The following is an 18,236-nucleotide window of genomic DNA, read 5'->3' as shown; positions in this document are numbered from 1 at the left end:
AAACAGCATTGAAAGGTATGACAGGTGCACCTCAAGGCTGCGTGCTTAGTCTCCTGCTCTACTGTCTATACATACATGACTGTGTGGCTAAGCACAGCTCCAATGCCATCTTTCAAATTTGCCGATTACACTACTGTTTTTGGACGAATCACAGGTGGCGATGAGCCAGCTTACCAGAGCGAGATAGGACACCTGGTTCAGTGGTACCACAACTACAACGTCTCGCCCAACGTCAGCAAAACTAAATAGCTGATTGCTGACTTCAGGAAGGGGAAGGAGGTTGAACATGCACCAGTCTACACTGGGGGATCGACAGTGGAAAGAGTCAGCAGCTTTAAATTCCTGGGCGTTAACATATCTGAATGAACACTACTTTGTTATCAAGGATACAAGAGAGACTGCAGATGTTGGAAATCTGAAGCAACACACACAAAATGTTGGAGGAACTCAGCAGGTCAGGCAGTATCTGATGAAGGGTCTTGGCCTGAAACGTCGACTGTCCATTTCCCTCCATAGATGCTGCCTGACCTGCTGATTTCCTCCAGTATTTTGTGTGAGTTACTACTTCGTTATTCCTTTTTTTGCACTATTTATTTATTTTGTAACTTATAGTAATTTTATGTCTTTGCACTGTACTGCTGCTGCAAAACAATAAATTTCACAACATATGTCAGTGATAATAAACCCGATTCTGATATCAGGTGACCTGTCCTGGGTCCAGTACATAGATGTAATCATAAAGAAAGCATACTATTGTCTTTGAGGAGATTAAGAAGATTCAGCTTGTCACCAAACACTCTAACAAACTTCTACCAATATACTGTTGAAAGCATCCTGACTGCATCGTGGCCTGCTACGGCAATTCGAATGCACAGAGATGCAAGAAGGTGCAGAGAGTAGTGGACTCACGGGCATATCCCTCCCCATCATTGGTAGTATCTACAGGAGGCGCTGCCTCAAGAAGACAACATCTATCATCAAAGATCTCCACCATCTGGGCTAGGCCATCTTTTTGCAGCTACTATCGGGCAGGAGGTACAGAAGCCTGAAGTCCCACACCACCAGGTTCAAGAACAGCTACTTCCCTTCGACCATTCAGTTCTTGAGCCAAACAGCAAAACCCTCATCACTACAGTTTAGCAACACAATGACCAGTTTGATCACTTTGTACTAAAATGGACTTTTTTTTTGGTTCTAATTGTGTTCTTTCTTGTAAGAATTGTACATAATTTATGTTCTTCTTGTGAATGCTGCTTATACGATGCTATGTGCCTGTGATGCTGCTGCATTGTACCTGTGCATACATGAACTTGTGCATATGACAATAAACTCAACTTTTTGACAGAAAATAAGTAGTAGTTAAGCTTTAAAGAATTAAAACATAATTCACAAAAAATATACAATCATAGAGTCATAGAACAGCATAGAAAGGGGCCCTTCCACCCAACGTCCATGCCGACCATGATGCCTATCTAATTAAAAATACTCCTCTACTCTTTTCTGATCTATACCAGTCTAAATGTCTTTTAAACATTGCAATTATATCTACCTCTACCACATTCTCTGGTAGCTTGTTCCATGTACCACCAGCCTGTGTGAAAAACCTGTCCCCCAGATCTTCAAATTTCTCCCCTCTTACCTGAAACCAATGCCCTCTAATTTTAGACTCCCTACCTTGGAAAAATTATTCTGACTATCTATCTGATCTATGCCCCTCATAATCTTATAAACATCTGTAAGGTCTCCCGTCAGCCTCCTTAACTCCAGCGAGCACAAACCCAGCCTATCCAATCTCTACTTATGACTACAGCCCTCCATTCCAGGCAACATCCTGGTGAATCTCTTCTGCACTCTTTCTAATTCTACAACATCCTTATCAAATATAAATTCTTTTCAAGCACAAAAGCACAATGGGAAAAATGGTTCAACCAAGGCTATCAAGAAAGCAGAGACTGGATAGACTGAGTATGTTTTCCTTGGAACAGCAGAGGTTAAGGAGAGCCTGATAGAAGTATGCAATATTATGAGAGGCATAGATAGGATTGATAGTGAGAAACCTTTTCCCTTGGCAGAGGTGTCTAAAACCAGTGGCCATGAGTTTCAAGTGAGGTTAGAGGGGATCCGAGGAAGAATTTTTTTCACTTGGAGGGTAGATGCAATCTGAAATGCATTGCCTGAGCAGATGGTGGAGGCAGGTACTCCTACAATACTCAAGAAGCTTCTGGATGAGCACTTGAATTGCCAAGTCATAATAGGCTATGGATCAAGTGCTGTTAAGTAGGATTAGTACAGATAGGTTCTTGATGGTTGGCATAGACATGGTGGGCCAAAGGGCCTGTTTCTATGCTGTATGATTTTCTGACTTTATGAAAATTTAAAGAAAATATCAGATCAAAGGAAATGGTTTATAAAGTTGCCAAAAGAAAAGCAATACGCTGGAGGATTGAAAAAAAATTCAAAATTCGCCAATGCAGGACTAACGCATTGATAAAGAAAGGAAAAGTGGAATATGAGAGTAGGTGAAAAAGAAACATGTGCTTAGTGCCAATGCCCAATCATTCCACCACAAATAAAATCTTGAAATTGACCAAAAAGAGGTTTGAAACTTTTAAATAGTTTACATTTCATGTCTCAATGGGTATTTCAGCTTTATTTTTTGAGACTATTCAAAGAATTCCTTGGCATGCCTCTTAGAGCTCAGTTTACATTGGTAAGGGTGGAAATGGGCATCACAAGAATGGTGATATCAGAGGCAAGAGATTTAAGAGGTTTAAGATCAGAAGCGGGAGATTTAAAAGGGACATCAGGGGCAGCTTCTTCATACAAAGGGTGGTGCGTATTTGGAATGAGCTTTCAGAAACAATGGCTGAGGCGGGCATATTAGCAAAATTTAAAAGCCGCCTAGATAAGTACATGGATAGGAGAGGTGCAGAGGGCTATGGGCCAAATGCGGGCAGATGGGACTAGCTCGCTGGGCAACACAGTTGGCATGGACGAGTTGAGCCAAAGGTCCTATTTCCATGCTGCATGACTCCATGACTCCTTGACATCATTAGTTGTATGCTTACTGCCAGGAAAAAGACAGAGGACTAGTGTGGACTGTTCAAGGAAGTGTCTTTCCCAAACTCTCAATGGGCATGATTTCACTGGAAATAATAATTCCCTGATATAACCCAAGTAAAATTACTTTCACACACAAATTATGCACAAGGAGGCCCAGTCCCTGAAACTGCTCTGCATGATTTTAGAGCTTTAGATTTGCTCCCAACTCTGCCAGCTGCAAAAGCTACAAGAGCTATTTAATAGTTTTTAAATGTACCTGATTTTCAGAGATTGAACTTTTTTTAAAATGAAAATGATAACAATGTATCAAAATTAACTAAAAATGAAAATAATTAAAAATTTTAAACCAAAGGAAAATGTTTAAATAATAACTTGCTTTCCCTTTTGCCTCTAACATATCCCTACATTCTCCACTGAAATCAAAGCCATCTCAGATCCTGCTGTTCCCAGCAAGATGCTGACAAATCTTAGTAAGACTGGGGTCTTCTACTGGGATCCATTTGGAACCTAGAAACTGAAAGAAATGACAAGATTCAATATTCTATATCGTTGGGTTAAGTCTGAGATTTTGACATTTCACTTTGCATGCACAGAAGTTCTAGGCTTATTGTCAGTAAAACAGCTAAATGCTGGTGGTTGTATTTGGAACCAATGATATTGGCCAACGTGATCCGCTGAGTATACTTGTATGAGGTTGGGGTTAAGAACTCCATCTAAATCGGTCAAAATTTGCTGGGAAATGACAGTAGTTGCACAGTGAACTGCTATCATTTAACCCTAGTGTTACAAACCGGCAACAAAAGAAACACACCAATACATATATAAGTGTTTAAAACTACTTTATTAATAACTACTTATGATAATAAGAAAAATAAAAGTAAACATGTTAGAAGTAAAAATGTTAGATCTTAAACATTAACCCCAAAAACTAAACTCGTAGTGTGTGTGTGGCAAATTCCCAAACTCCAAGTGCAGGAATGGTTCTCAAAGTTCAGTTCAGCAAGCCATAAGGTGAAACGTGAGCAAAGGCTTCTTCAACAACCACCATTGACTGAAGACAAAACGTAGAGAGAAAATAGAGAGTAATTACGAAATCCAAATATTCTACTTTGGAACTCATCCGACACCTCAGTGTCTACTCAGCAGTGACTACTCCACCGCTTTCTTCCGAAGCATCTGCCACCCCGAAAGGCACTTGAATCGTGGCCGTCCACACAAATACCTGTTTCCTTCTAGAGGTCAACAACAAAGTGAATTCCACTGCTTTTTTCCGAAGTATCTGCCACCCCAAAAAGCATCCGAGACGCGGCTGTCCACACAAATACCTGTTTCCCACTACAGGTTAACGACAAAGTGGACTCCACTGGATTATTCCAAAAATCCATACGTGGATTGTAGTGACAGGCACAGTTATTGTTTTTCATCTATCGATAGAGACTAACAGGCTGGTCTCTCTCTCTCTCTCGCTCTCTCTCTCTCTTCTCCTCTGACTGACTCCGACTGTCTGCTCCAAAAATGTCATTACGTCCTTATGTTCTGTTGATGCCATCACGCCACACACACACCACTATGCTCTATCTTAAAGGGACATTCACCAATAGTAACCTAGTCCATAACACTGGCCAATGTCAGGATGTTCAGGAAACCCTGATGAACCTGCTAGCTACTCTGTCCTGGGGTGGTCTGAACTGTGCTCCAAGCTGGACCAGATACAAGTGATAAAGTTAAGTACAGGTCCTCCCCAGCTTACAAATGCCCAATTTATGCACAGCCCATACATACAAACGAGCATTTAGGAGACCGGCGGTATGGATTTGCTGGTTACTGAGGGGCCGCAGGCATCTTCTGCCATGTGGGAACTCAGTTCATGGCTGTAGATTTGACTTGCAAATTGCCCAGGTTATGAACAGTTCACAGGAGCTTAACCCTGCATAACCTGGGGAGGACCTGTATCAGTAAATTTACTTACCTTTAATTAACTGAGTTTTGTTAAATACATTTTTGTTATAAAAAAATTTATATAAAAAAATTGATTCACTTAATTTCTTTTGAATGTTTCCAAATGTCAAGGATATTCTGAAGCATTTAAAGTCCTTGACAAGGATGACAGCTGGAAAAACCTGCGACTTAGTCATCTGTCAAGGTTAGTTCTTCAGTTATGTCTTTCAAGACCTGCTAGCTCACAGGCCTCCCACTGAGGTCTTCGAAAGGCTTCAGGCAGCAAATTGACATAACTGAACCTTTTCTCTGTGTTCAGATGTTAATGAAGTCACAATATTCTCAAAATGAGTGATATCATTCTGGATTAGTGGCCTTGATTTTACTAGCCTAGATCTCATGAAATAGATGCCAGTGAAAATGGAAGGAAGAGAGGTGGGGTTCTTACATTCTCCTTTTCACGTTATTTTGACCGACAATAATTTGAAACTGCAGAGAAGAGGTCAACTGCAATTTCAACCCAAACCCTCAGAGAGGCAGCAGTGGTGGTTACACCAGTAAACAAACCAGCTTTGAGCTGGATCAAGAACCATTAACCATAACATTAAAAGTAAAGTTTGTTTTTAGAAAATATATGCTTGAGGGCCAGGAGAGCTTTTCTGGTACCACAAAGAAAGCTTAAACCACCTTGATTCAAGACTTCCCACGTCTTTCAGTGACAATCATCTCGTAATTTACCATTTACTTGAATTCCAGGAACCATTCTCATTTTTCTCCAGCTGTGGTCTTCTGGCACCCAAAGTCTCCTCCTACTCACTGGCCTCCTGGTAGATAACAATTTTCTTTGGGTTTAATGGAAATGAAGTCCTGAGTCAAAATTTCTCCATGCCTTGGCAATGTATGTTGTTTTATTTGACTTAATTTCAAGGCTCATGAGTCTGGAATGCACTAAATGACTCTTACTGTCTCAATCTGAAGCCAACTATGAGTCATAATATTCCATAACTAGTCCATTTAGCTCAAACACTTTACTAACTGTTAACTAACAAGAAAATTCTTCCGTGATTGCAACAGATGATAATAAAAAGAGAACCGTAAAATTGTGAGCCCACTGCAATTTATAGCTCACCACTCAAATTTAATTCAATTTCATAATCTTTCCAATATCCACCATCTAAAATGTGAAGATTATAAATCTGTGAAGCTATAAGATAAAATGTTATCGCAGGCCCTGCATATATGGCACAAATTTGCCATGGCGACATCAAATGAGCACAGAATATTATTTTACATGCCTGTGTGTGTTCAGACAGCTCTTTATGCTGGGGTTTCATACACATTTAGGTGCTGTCAATAACTCTTCCAACCTAAAAATGGTCCTCCAAGTCGAAAAGTTAAAAAAAATCCTGGTACAGATATAAACTACCAAATCAGCTGAAGGTATTGCAAATAGCTTTGAGGATATGTGTGCCATTGTTATAAGCATTAATGCTGATATCTTGGCTTCTATGCAGATATTTGTACTGTATCTACCAAATCCATGGCATTTTGTCTATCATATTGCAAAAATGAATTATAGCTATAATAATTGAGATTGGTGAGAATCTTGATTAATTTGCTTTAATTAAATGGACTCTCAATGACAACATTGTTTTGAAGTTGGTATTTCACAAGAGATTGCTGGAATCTGGAGCAGAAAACAAATGGCTGAAGGAACTCAGTGGGTCAGGCAGCATTTGTGGAGGGAAATGGGCAGATGACATTTCAGGTCAGTCCAGAGGAAGGGGTCTCGACTTGAAACATCAACTATCCATTACCCACCACAGATGCTCCCTGACCCACTGAGTTCCTCCAGCAGTTTGTTTTTTGCATTTAAATAAGTATATGTGTTTGGTACCCAACCAAGGTCACATCACAAACACAGAAGAGAAAGGAAAAACTTAGGTCAGGCAGGATCTGTAGAAAGAGAACAGTCAACATTTCAGGTGTGCAACCCTTTAATGAATGACTGACCCGCTGAATTTTTCCAGCATTCTATGTTTTTTTTAAAACAGGTTTCCAGCAACTGCAGTTTTTGATTCTTACCACAAACACTATGCTTCTGCTGATGCCATCCAGCACTGAAGTTTTACATTAATATGCAAAGTCAGGATGTTTCCCTCTTCTTTACAAAGGCAAACAATCAGATTACTTGTGCAGTCTTATTTGAACAGCCAACAACAGTATAATATGTAGCCATTATCCTGACATGAAGCCTTTTAACAGCATCATGTGATGACTGATTGGATGGACATAAGAGCAGATTACTTGGCAAATGATTTTCTTGCCTCAGCAGTTGAAATCATAAACAAATTGCAGCTGAGCCTGCTAGCTAATCCAATGAGTACAGTTACAGAAAGGTAACTATGAGAAGGAAAGGAGAGCCACTGGACAAATATGGGCCTTTAAAGTTATTTTTGAAGCTAATTTGAAGCAATCTAAAGCCAATGCAAAGTTAGATTGTAATGCAGTCCATTATGTTCCTTTAAGTGGTTATTAGTAGGATGAAGCAGGGTCGTACCATTTCAATTCTGTTTCCCAAAGAGAACCATACAGTCTCAGTGTTTTCAACCACAGGAGGGATTTCAGTAAGTTTCAAGACAGCCCAGGACTCTCACTAATATTTGTGGCTCCTTGAAATGTCTTACTCAGAGTTTATCTCATGAAAGATCATTGACCTGAAACATTACATCTCTAAATGACGTTACTTGACTGGCTGAGTATTTACACCATCTTCTGGTTTTATATCTGATGCTTGGAGTGCAGCGTAATAATCAGAAAGATGCATGAAAAATGCTTAGGATAAGTTATTGCTTTGCATATCATACTCACAGAAACCTCAATGTAACTGCCTTCAGTAATTTTTGTAAAGCTTTCACTTGGCATCTGAAGAAATCAGAAAAAGTTGCAAGGGTGCAAGTCAAATCTTGGATTTTATATGATGTGTTTTCCATCTTGAAAGATCTGTGCAAGGACCATTAAAGGTCTCACTGGACCTTTCCCTGAAGAATAGGTGAGCTAAATGTCTGCTGTCACCTATCCTATTTGATATCTTCATTAGTGACAATCCAATGATGGATATCATCAAAAGGGATGATTTTTTTCAATACATAAAAATATTTAGAAGTGTACTTGAAATAGAAGTTTTTATAATCCTGCTAAGCACAGGGGAAACATAAAAAAAGTTTCTGAATATGGGCATTTCCAAGACTGTGCCACTGAGAACAAATATAAAATCTCAGTTACCAACTGGTTCTAATTAAGGACAGGGATCAAATACATGTGATATTAGTCATTATTAGAAGGTAATGATGAATTATATCTTGACAATTGTAAAAGCTGTCACTCTTCACTTTATCTTGCCCCTCCAGTTATAAGTATATTCAATAGCATGAAAGAAAATTCACTAAAGGCCCAATTTATTTAACTTATCTTAATGTAGGTGTGTATAAATGCCTTGGAAGGTGAACAGTCTTCTGGCTATTGGTCCAATTAGATCAGATCTCTCAAACTAGTGTTGAAAATCAAAATACTGCAGTTGTTGGAAACCTGAAATAAAAATAAAAGTGCTAGAAGTGCTCAGCAGGTCAAGCAACAAATATAAAGAAGGGCAAATAGTTTTTTTTTAAAGGAATGAATCTTTCTTGCTGTGACTGATGGTTCTGAAAGAATTACTGCCATTTAGTCATTCCAATGAAAGTAAATTCCATACATCAATGGATTTGTTGTAAGGCCGGGATATACTAAGTGACGGATGTTGCTGCATTTGTCGCTTTTCTCCCAGCAAAGTCCAGTTTTGCTGTGATTTTCAGCATTAGGTTACGGAAATCACCTCCACCATGTAACATCTGATGTAGGATCAGAGATCCCATTGATTTCAATAGGGATTCTGTCAGCAGATTAGGAGGCAAAGCACAATATTATTTTTTTTAAAGATTATTATATTTCAATTTATTAAGTGTTTCATATTTTATATTTAAAGATCTCTCTAAATGTCAGAGATATTTAAAAATTATTAAAATCAATTCCAATTCCACTTCTCCATTGTTATAATCCCATAGAATCTTTTATATCCATCTGAGAGATAGGACAGATCTTTTGCTCACCATCTCATTCTAAAGATGGCACATCAGGCATTGCAGTACTCCCTCAGCACTGTGCTGGGGCCTTTACCTGCTCACGTCTCTGGAGGGGGATTGAAATCAGCAATCTTTTGACTGAAAGGTTAAAGTGCTACCAAATGAGCAGCCAGGACTCCATCTGACATGAAATGCCAGCTGTCAGAACCACTTAAAGAGTACGTTATAAAAGGGAGAAAGAATAAAGAGGTATGATAAAAGTATGCACTGATGTGAACAGTAAGTGGGACTGGTTGGGGGGTAGTGTGGGGGGTGTGGGATGGTGAGGGCAGGGGTAAGAAAATAGGGGAGTTATTTCAGTTTTCCCATTGTTCAGTTGGAAGTGGTTGCAACTGATTCTTAATGTTGCTCAATGGTAGACTGATAGATTATAGGGGCAAAAGAAGTAGTGGCAATATCCAGTGGCATCATCAAGAGTAGCATGCAGAGGGTTAGATGGGAGGAAGAAGTGGATCACACAAAGAGGACCTCTGAGGCACCAATGAAGGACAAGAAAAGTGTGGAGGCTCTGATTGTGAATATTGGCAAGTTGGAAGAGGGTGGAACAAGAAGATAGCAGACTTGAAATTTAACAGACATTTTGGAAGTAAGATCAAGTGTTGGTCTAAATTAAAACACAAACTGCTGGAAACACGTCGCAGATCAAGCAGCATCAGTGGGAATAAAAACAGAGTTTATATTACTGGCCAAGGAGCTTTTAACATAACATTAAAAAACAAGTGTGCTTTATGCAACAGAGAGGGGGTGAGGTGGAAAGAACAGGGTGCAGACCAAAGTTGTCAAGTCACAATTACCTTGACAAATGGCAGAAAAAAAAGACAGTGAAACACAAAAGGTACGACCAGATCAGTGGGGAGGGAGAGAAGGGAAACCCTGAAATTTCTAAATTCAACATTAAGTCCCAAGGCCATCAACATCTCTAGAAGGAAGGTGAGGTGCTGTTTCTCGAGCTTAGGATAGACATATTAGAGCAAAATGGGAGGCCAAGTTCAGTGACGTCAGAGTGAGGTTGGTATGGAGTATTAAAGAGGCAGGCTACATAAGGGAACATCAGGGTCACCTTTATGGACTGGAAGGATCTGCTCTGCAGAATGGTCACCCAATCTACCTTTGGTTTCTCCATTTGCTCCAACTTGGGCTAAAGTAGCTTGATATCCAAAGTCACTTTGGAACTAATGATCTACCAACCATTGTATTCACAATTCAGAGGTCATGAGTATAAACTCCATCATGTAAACTGTTAAATTCAATTCTGATTATTTTAGCATTGTCTTCCAGTGTGTAGATAACTGTGCCTATTCAGTGAAGCAGTTCCTGGAATGGACTTCTTGGAATGACACACTGTGAATTGTAATTATAACTCATACTTAACTGACTTTCTCAGCATTCTTCGGTCATCCACCCATTTCCTAAGGACTATCCACCCTTGTTTCCTTGAGTTTTGGCTGCAACTTCCAGTTATTGAAAAGGAGAAAATTAGAACATAACCTCACTGTTTTTGCCTTTGTATCTCATTTATCTTCTAAAATCACCACTCATTTATATTCTAACATATAATTACACATATGATATCTCAGTAGTTGAGATAACTATTTTCTGCAGGCATTATTTAGCATCCATCAGGTAAACTGACTTCTGTACTTTGTTAAAGGATATGAACACAAAATTTGCTGTTGTGAAAGGTGGAAATGTCTGTGGATACTGTAATTATATGCAACTGAACAAGAGTACAGCAAGTCAAACAAGATGGGTGTGAGGATTCTGAATTCCCTGAAAAAAAATTGTGCCAAGTATTCTAGTCCTGCAACACCCACCAGTTTTCAAATGTTTCAAATGTGGTTTTCAGAAGACAGCTGTTGCACAAAAATAACCTCATTGCTTTTCTGCAGGGAAGCCTGCACAGGACTCGAATTTAACAGCAACCCAATTGTTGCCAGCTTAGAATAGCATTCTTTTGGAGAGCTAAGCTGTTGCAAGTTTTACTCCCTGCCAACATTTCTAGCTCACAATGAGGCATCTGGTGAGAGAAGCCTGCGGCCTGTTAACGTTCTTTAATTCAAGCTCCTACAGAAACAAATGCTTCCTGTATTAAACCAACTGTACTTTTAGTGTTAGTTTTATAAATATTTCTTTTCTTTATAATGGGAATGTGGAAGGGCAACAGTACTCTTGACCTGAGCATCTTTTAATCATCTGCCCATTTCCTAAAGACATCCGCCTTTGCTTCCTTCAGCTTTGGCTGCAACTTCCAATCAGTGGATAGGAGAAAAATTAGAAACCAGCTTGTCACAACATAACCTCACTTTTTTTCTGCCTGTCTACCTCAATTTCCCACTCATTTTTGTCTATTTGCATTATTTAATGGGTCACTAAAAAAACTCAGTTTTTATAATTAATGTGAATTGCAAAATTAGATTTTTTTTTGTTTGCTGTGCTTCTAATCTTTGAAAGATTGCCTTGTCCTCAAGTCTGGAGTTACTTACAAAGAAAATTTATTGTTCCAGAAAAAAAAGGAATTTCTGTTAAGTACAGGCCATCCCCAGGTTACAAATGGGTTCCATTTTTATATACGTGTATAAGTCGATTTTGCCCATGTTGGAAAATACACAAAATCACTTGATACGGGAACCATACTTCCACAGTGTTGTAACGAATGGTGTTGTTAAGGGCCAATTAACATGAACATTCATTTATTGTCTTCTCCTGCCTATTTACAACAGTACAGAATCAGGATATCCTTCGCCCAATGGCTGGTTTCGATGGACTTGAAGTATCAGTGGATGTTACATTATTTAATAGCTTATTGTTGCATAAGTATCAATAGAAGTGATTGCTTGTCAATTTCCAAAGCAACTCTCTTAAGTGGCCTCCTGCAGTGAAACTGGCAGCCTGTGTACTTAATAGACAATCATGTCTGATTGCTAGGGGGAGGTTACATAAACAGATTTTTATCCAAGAATGCTTCTCATTTGAATTTATTGATATTTATGGGAGATTGACTGCATGTATGGGTTCCATAAGTCAAGCATTCATAACCCTGGGAGGGCTTGTGTAGGACTTTAACAGAGTAGTAATCCAACAGCTCTCAGGAAACAAATGCAGGTGAAAGGTCCTGCTGTCAATGGTGAGAGAGAGTCACAGGTCACAATTTCATCAACAGACTTCAAAACTTTCCAATTTGCTTTGTTCCACATTTTATCCTTTGATTTGGACAGCTTTCTTCATTAACTGCTTACCATACACAACCCCAAGAATAGAAACAACTTTTTAAGTGCAATAATGTCAGTTGTCAAGACTAAATTTCTGAGATGGCAAAATTTATAGGATTAAATTTTTTTCAGTTAATAAGAATCAGGAAAGAAAGTGAACAAATCACCCAGTTGCTATCGTCTGATATTTCAAGATGATAAACGTATGCACATAGAAATGTCAGGAGTTGAATGGTGCATATTTGGCTGCAAATGTCACCCCTTCCCCACCCCACATAGCATAAATATTACAGCATCTTGTACCAAATAGCTCATATCTAATGCCATTATCTACATAAGCAGAAAACAGCAAATCTCTGTCAAGTCCTATGTGCTACATCTGTAGGAGTTATTCAACCCTCAGTATCATTAGCAGGGAAGATGAAGTATTCTCTTCATTTCTACAACTATCTTTAAATTCCAAGTCCCTAAGGAAGACATCACAAATGTCAGCTGGCAAAATATAATGCAAAGGCAGTTCACTGATGCATTTATCATCATATCTTCCACTGTATTCACTGATCCAAAGAGCAACAGAAAAATATAACTGAACTTCTCTGAATTAAGTGCCTCAAGAAGGCAGCATCCATCATTAAGGACCCTCACCACCTGGGACATGCCCTCTTCACATTACTACCATTGGGGAGGAGGTACAGGAGCCTGAAGACCCACACTCAACGTTTCAGGAACAGCTTCTTCCCCTCCGCCATCAGATTTCTGAATGGTCCATGAACACTACCTCATTATTCCTCTTTTGGACTATTTATTTATTTTGTAACTTATAGTCATTTTTTCATCTTTATGTCTTGCACTGTACTGCTACCACAAAACAGCAAATTTCATGATATATGTCAGTGATAATAAACCTGATTCTGATTATGGACTATGTGCAGACCTCTTCACATCTGAACTCTGGGGAAACAATGATGTGAATTACAATGAGCAACAGACACAAAAATATTCACATGAAATTAACCCTAAGTTTTTGGGGGTAGCACATTAATAACAATTAGGAAGGAACCAGAAAGCCTTGAGGTATGACATATGCATCTGTGGGCAAATGAATAAAAAGCAGGCAAATGTAAACTAATGATTCCATGATCTTATGCTTCCATTAGTGATGGGCTTGTGCAGGGAATGCCCACCATATATACAATTAGTGATTTTCAGGCTATTAAAATTAATGAGCACAATATCAAAGGCTGTATGTACTCATTCAAGAAAAGGAATAAGCCATTCAGCCTCTTCCAGGCTTGCCTAGAACTTTAACCCATTTGGGCTTGCATTTTAACTATATATTTCAGAAAAAAATTGTGCAAACTTTGAAGGTTTTGCACTGACTTCCTGTTGGATTCTTGCCCAGTGGGGAAACTGGACAGGATGCTTCCCATTGCTATTCACCCTAATGTTGGAGACAATTCCATGTACCAACATGCACAACCTCCAATAATTACTCACCAAAGGAAAATGGATCAGAAGATCATAACCTGACCTTCATTTTTAAACTCTCAGTATAATAAATACATCATGTTGAAAGCAGAGAATCATGCCTGATTTAAAACTGTCCTGCTGGGTCACCATTTTTATAAATCCCCATCATCATTTTAACATATTAAAAATCTCATTGCTAGCAGCCCTTAGAACAGATTGAAGTGGTGTATGTTTGTATGTTCAGTTCACAGAAACCTATGTTCACAAAAAGTATGTTGCCTTGATGCTCATGGTGGCTTGGAACTACCTACAGCACAGGATACAATCATCCTACTCCATGTGGAGACCAATACAGAGGTATCCTCCTACCCTTTTTTCTCCCTCTGTTTTCCACAAACCCCCACCCCACTGCATTTTGCTGTGACTATCTATCCCCCAACCATCTTTCCTCATTTCCATAGAGCCTGCTCGATTGTGCTGGAGGGATGTTAATGCTTTTCAAAGGGGGGAACCATAATTGCATTTTTTTTTAAATAAAGATGTCTCTATTTTACATTTCTTTTGGCAAACCCCAATTTGAGATTAAGGAAACATATAGCACCCATTTAGTACACGGAAACTGGGTGAAATCCAATTTCCCATCATTAAGTTTAACCTCAAATTATCAGAGTTAAGGATGAAACAGAATTGTACGAGTAGACCAGGGAGCACGGAGAATGAACATTTGTAGCCACACAAAATATTACTTGTAAGTTTGACCTAAATGTCTCAATACCAAGGCCAGAATAAAACTCAATTGCAGAGTCTCCAGAGTAGCCAAGACATAATTGGGAATAAAAGAGAAATATAATCACTGTGAAGGTAAAAGACAAATAGAGTTTTGTTCATATAGTGCAATTTTAGAATTACCAATAATGAATAATAAACACAGGTGTGCCCTCTGAACCCGCTTAATCCTCAAAAATCAGAAAAATCAAGTTACTTATGTTTAACTGCAGGCTTATTCAGTTTGAACTTTGTGAGCCAAGAGTTGCCAAGGGCTACTTTTCACATTGACAGAGAAATTCTAAATCACAGCACTAAGAAGCTTTGTATCAGCAGCTTGAGAAAGAGAGAAAAAAAATCAGAATATAAATTACATGTCCCACAAGATCATGGTATGGCCTATAAAGACATTTAAATCCAACTTCAGTGTACTTAAAGCAAAAGAAAAAATAAATGGTTTACCACTTATTTTGAAACCATGATCATTGGTTCTAGAAAGATAGTCACAGCTAAAATGCAGTGGGGTGGGGGTTCATGGAAAACAGAGGGAGAAAGAAAGGATAGGAGGATAATCACTGATAATCATTATAATCATTGATTATAAAGTATTTTACAATATCTTTTAAATGCCATAAACTGGATAAAGGCAAGCTAACTTGGTTTGTTAATGATTAGGTGTTGGTTCCCCACTTTGGGGAACTATCATTCCTACATCTATCCTGTCATTTTTTTTACATATCAGTACAATCAGCCTTCATTCTTCTAAGCTCAAGACAGGATAGGCCTGGTCTGCTTAACCTCTGCTTATAGGACAAATTCCTCCATTTCAGGTATCAATTTGGTGGAACTTTGTTTCTTTCCTCAATTGCCAGTAGATCCAGTAAATAGTGCAGGAAATTGTTAAGCTGTTTAGTGAGCCAGGGTTTCAAAACCTACCTGTTTTAATTGTATATTGAGGATTCTGTAGGACAAGCCACAGGATTTAAGCTAATCAAAGACGAATTCAAAGTTTAGACAAAATGGTTTCTTATTCATGCAGCTTGGAATCCTGAGCAACACCACCATTGGCAGGCTCATGACCACGTTTCCTTGGACATGAAGCAAGTGGAGGAAGAAATATGCCACCTCTGTTGTTTGTGCTGACCTGCTTCAACAGGAATGATAATCTCCACAATCAGTTCACTATTTTTTCGCTTCTATGTGTGTACATTTTTTCATCCAGGAGAAACGTAAAATTTAATAAGTTACCAAAAATTAAAGGGATGGAACTATAGTTTCCTACATTGTGTCCACATTTGTTTATTACCCCAGGTCCAAGTGCAACTATTATCCTTTCTTTTTAGCCACTGACCTTCTTTTCCTTTAGTACTTCTGTATTCTCATTAATACTAGCTAGTACTCCTCAGTACACCCTAAAGGTATAATGCCTGTTTCTGTGCAATGAATACATATATGCATATAGTAACACATTTTGATTAAACATTTTCCTCTATAGCTTTAGACTTCGTGATTGAACTTAAAATCTGGAAATATTCATAGTTATGTAATTAATCTCAAACACTTTTCAGAAAGTGCATTCATCATTTCCACTTATTCACAACAGATTAATACATTGCTGCATCAGAAATATCTTAACTGAAATGGTTGAAAAAATGTTAGCTATAATTTCCAGCATGTGTGCAAGGGAAAAGGAAATCAGCCTGGAAAACTTGCACTGCATCCTTGCCAATTACTATGCTTATGAAATGTGTCAGTTCAAGTTAAATATCAAATACAATGTTTTACTATTTTCCTACTATAAAATAAATAATGGCTTTTCAGCAAGTGATTCTTAAGAGGGTTGTCTGTTGGATTTTTCATGGGTTCACTTTGATTGCTAATTTAACAATAAACTTTTAGAATGGAATTTCAGACTTAAGGCTTTTTTGGGTGTAATCTATTTGATATAATTTTGGTAGCAAAAACATTGATTGATTCAATGAAGTATATCACTGCTAGGATTATCTTGGATACTCACAATTTTGTTTTTGTTTTGAAGAAAAAAACTTCCAAATTGTGTCATCTGCAAACATTGAAATAGTCTTTACACCCAAAACCAAGTTACTAATATATATCATGTACAGTAATGAGCTCAGCATTGACATCCAAGGACCATCACTATCTTCCTCCAGTCTGAAAGGCAACTATTCACTAGGATTCTGTTTTCTGCCCCTAATCCCATCCCTACTTGTAATTTTGTCCTTGGCATTCAGGAAGATATCCGAGGGAAGGTACAATTCACAACTAAGATATATTAATGGTCCTCACCAATTACAAGTAATTATATTTTGACTCCATATAAGTGTACTAAAACATAGATAAAGGATATTACATTAGAAGCCCAAGTAATCTTTGCAACATTAATTACACTTTATTATTCAATTATAACATTTTTGAGAACCTTCTGTCCCTCTATATTTTTACTATTTCCATTTCACAGTCACAGAACATAGACTAGTTCAGGAAAGGAATACTCCCTTCAGCTCAACAGGTCTGTGCCGACCATGATACCAATCTAACTAATCCTATCTGCCTGCACATGGTCTGTATCCTTCTATTCCCTGCCTGTTGAGTCATCAACTTGTATATATGAATTCGCAAAATCCACAATGCATCCCCCATACTCTTGTAGGTTTATAGATTCCATATTTCCTTTCCTCCAACTATTACTTAATCCAACAATCTACTCTATTTCTTGTTTTCCCCTTTGCAATGTATTTCCAAAAAATGTCTAATATCATTCGTCATGTTTAATATAACTGAATATTTGAGTTACTGCTGTTAAAATACTGATCTGGCTGGCGATATACTGTTGGAATAAGAGTCTTCCACGTGTTGTGCTGAAGCAGCGAATTGGCACAACGTATGCACGGAGAACTATTGCATCTAGTAGAATAAACTAAATCGGTAGAAAAGTTGTTAAACAAAAATTCCAATGAATTCTTTATGCCATTTCACTTGATCTATCTTGAATCGACTTGGTAACAGTTAATCTCAATGTTAATACGACGTTACGATTCACAGAGCGGCGCTACCCAGTGACAGCTGGGAGCCGCTGACAGCCGTCTCCCACCGGAGCCGCTGACAGGCGGTCCCAGCGCAGATCCACCGCACAGAAAGGTGCATGCGGGCGGAACCAACACACAGGCTGCCCGAGGCCGGAGACCGTCACCGGGAACAGGGAGCGGGGCGGCGGCGATCGGCGGCAACCGCAGTGCGCCGGGAGAGAGTGGAAGATGCCAGTGAGTGACCAGCCCTTACCGTCGCCCAAGGCTCACACAGTCTCCTCGCTGCCTCCATACATCTCTGCCTCCGTCCGCCGCTTGAACCAGGCTCCGTTTCCACTGGCAACCGAGACTGGAAAACACACGTCACAGCATCCCACCCCTCAGTGCGGACTCATGTCAATCATCCATTGACGTCTGTAGTTCGCCGCCGCCACTTCCACACGCTCACAGCCCAGCGCCCACCTCGAATGCAATGTACAGCTTCAATTCCCCAGGGAAATATATAATGACAAACGCTCCAGAAATGCTATTCATTTTTGGAATTAGAAAGGCATCGTTATGGCTTT

At 38.9% G+C, this 18,236-nt stretch overlaps 1 protein-coding gene across 1 annotated transcript in view; it reads right to left on the bottom strand.

Moving 5' to 3' along the window:
- rusc2 (RUN and SH3 domain containing 2) overlaps positions 1 to 18,007 on the bottom strand; it is a 75,866-nt gene extending 57,859 nt beyond the window's left edge. The window contains exon 1 of the mRNA XM_052010296.1: positions 17,924 to 18,007. The gene's annotated coding sequence lies outside the window, so the exon portion shown is untranslated. The remainder of the gene's footprint in view (positions 1 to 17,923) is intronic.
- Positions 18,008 to 18,236: the final 229 nt, after the last annotated feature.

Source organism: Pristis pectinata, chromosome 2, assembly GCF_009764475.1.
Source record: "Pristis pectinata isolate sPriPec2 chromosome 2, sPriPec2.1.pri, whole genome shotgun sequence".
Lineage (NCBI taxonomy): Eukaryota > Metazoa > Chordata > Chondrichthyes > Rhinopristiformes > Pristidae > Pristis > Pristis pectinata.
Note: the sequence above shows the minus strand (reverse complement) of the source record. Positions and strands in the feature narration are given on the sequence as shown.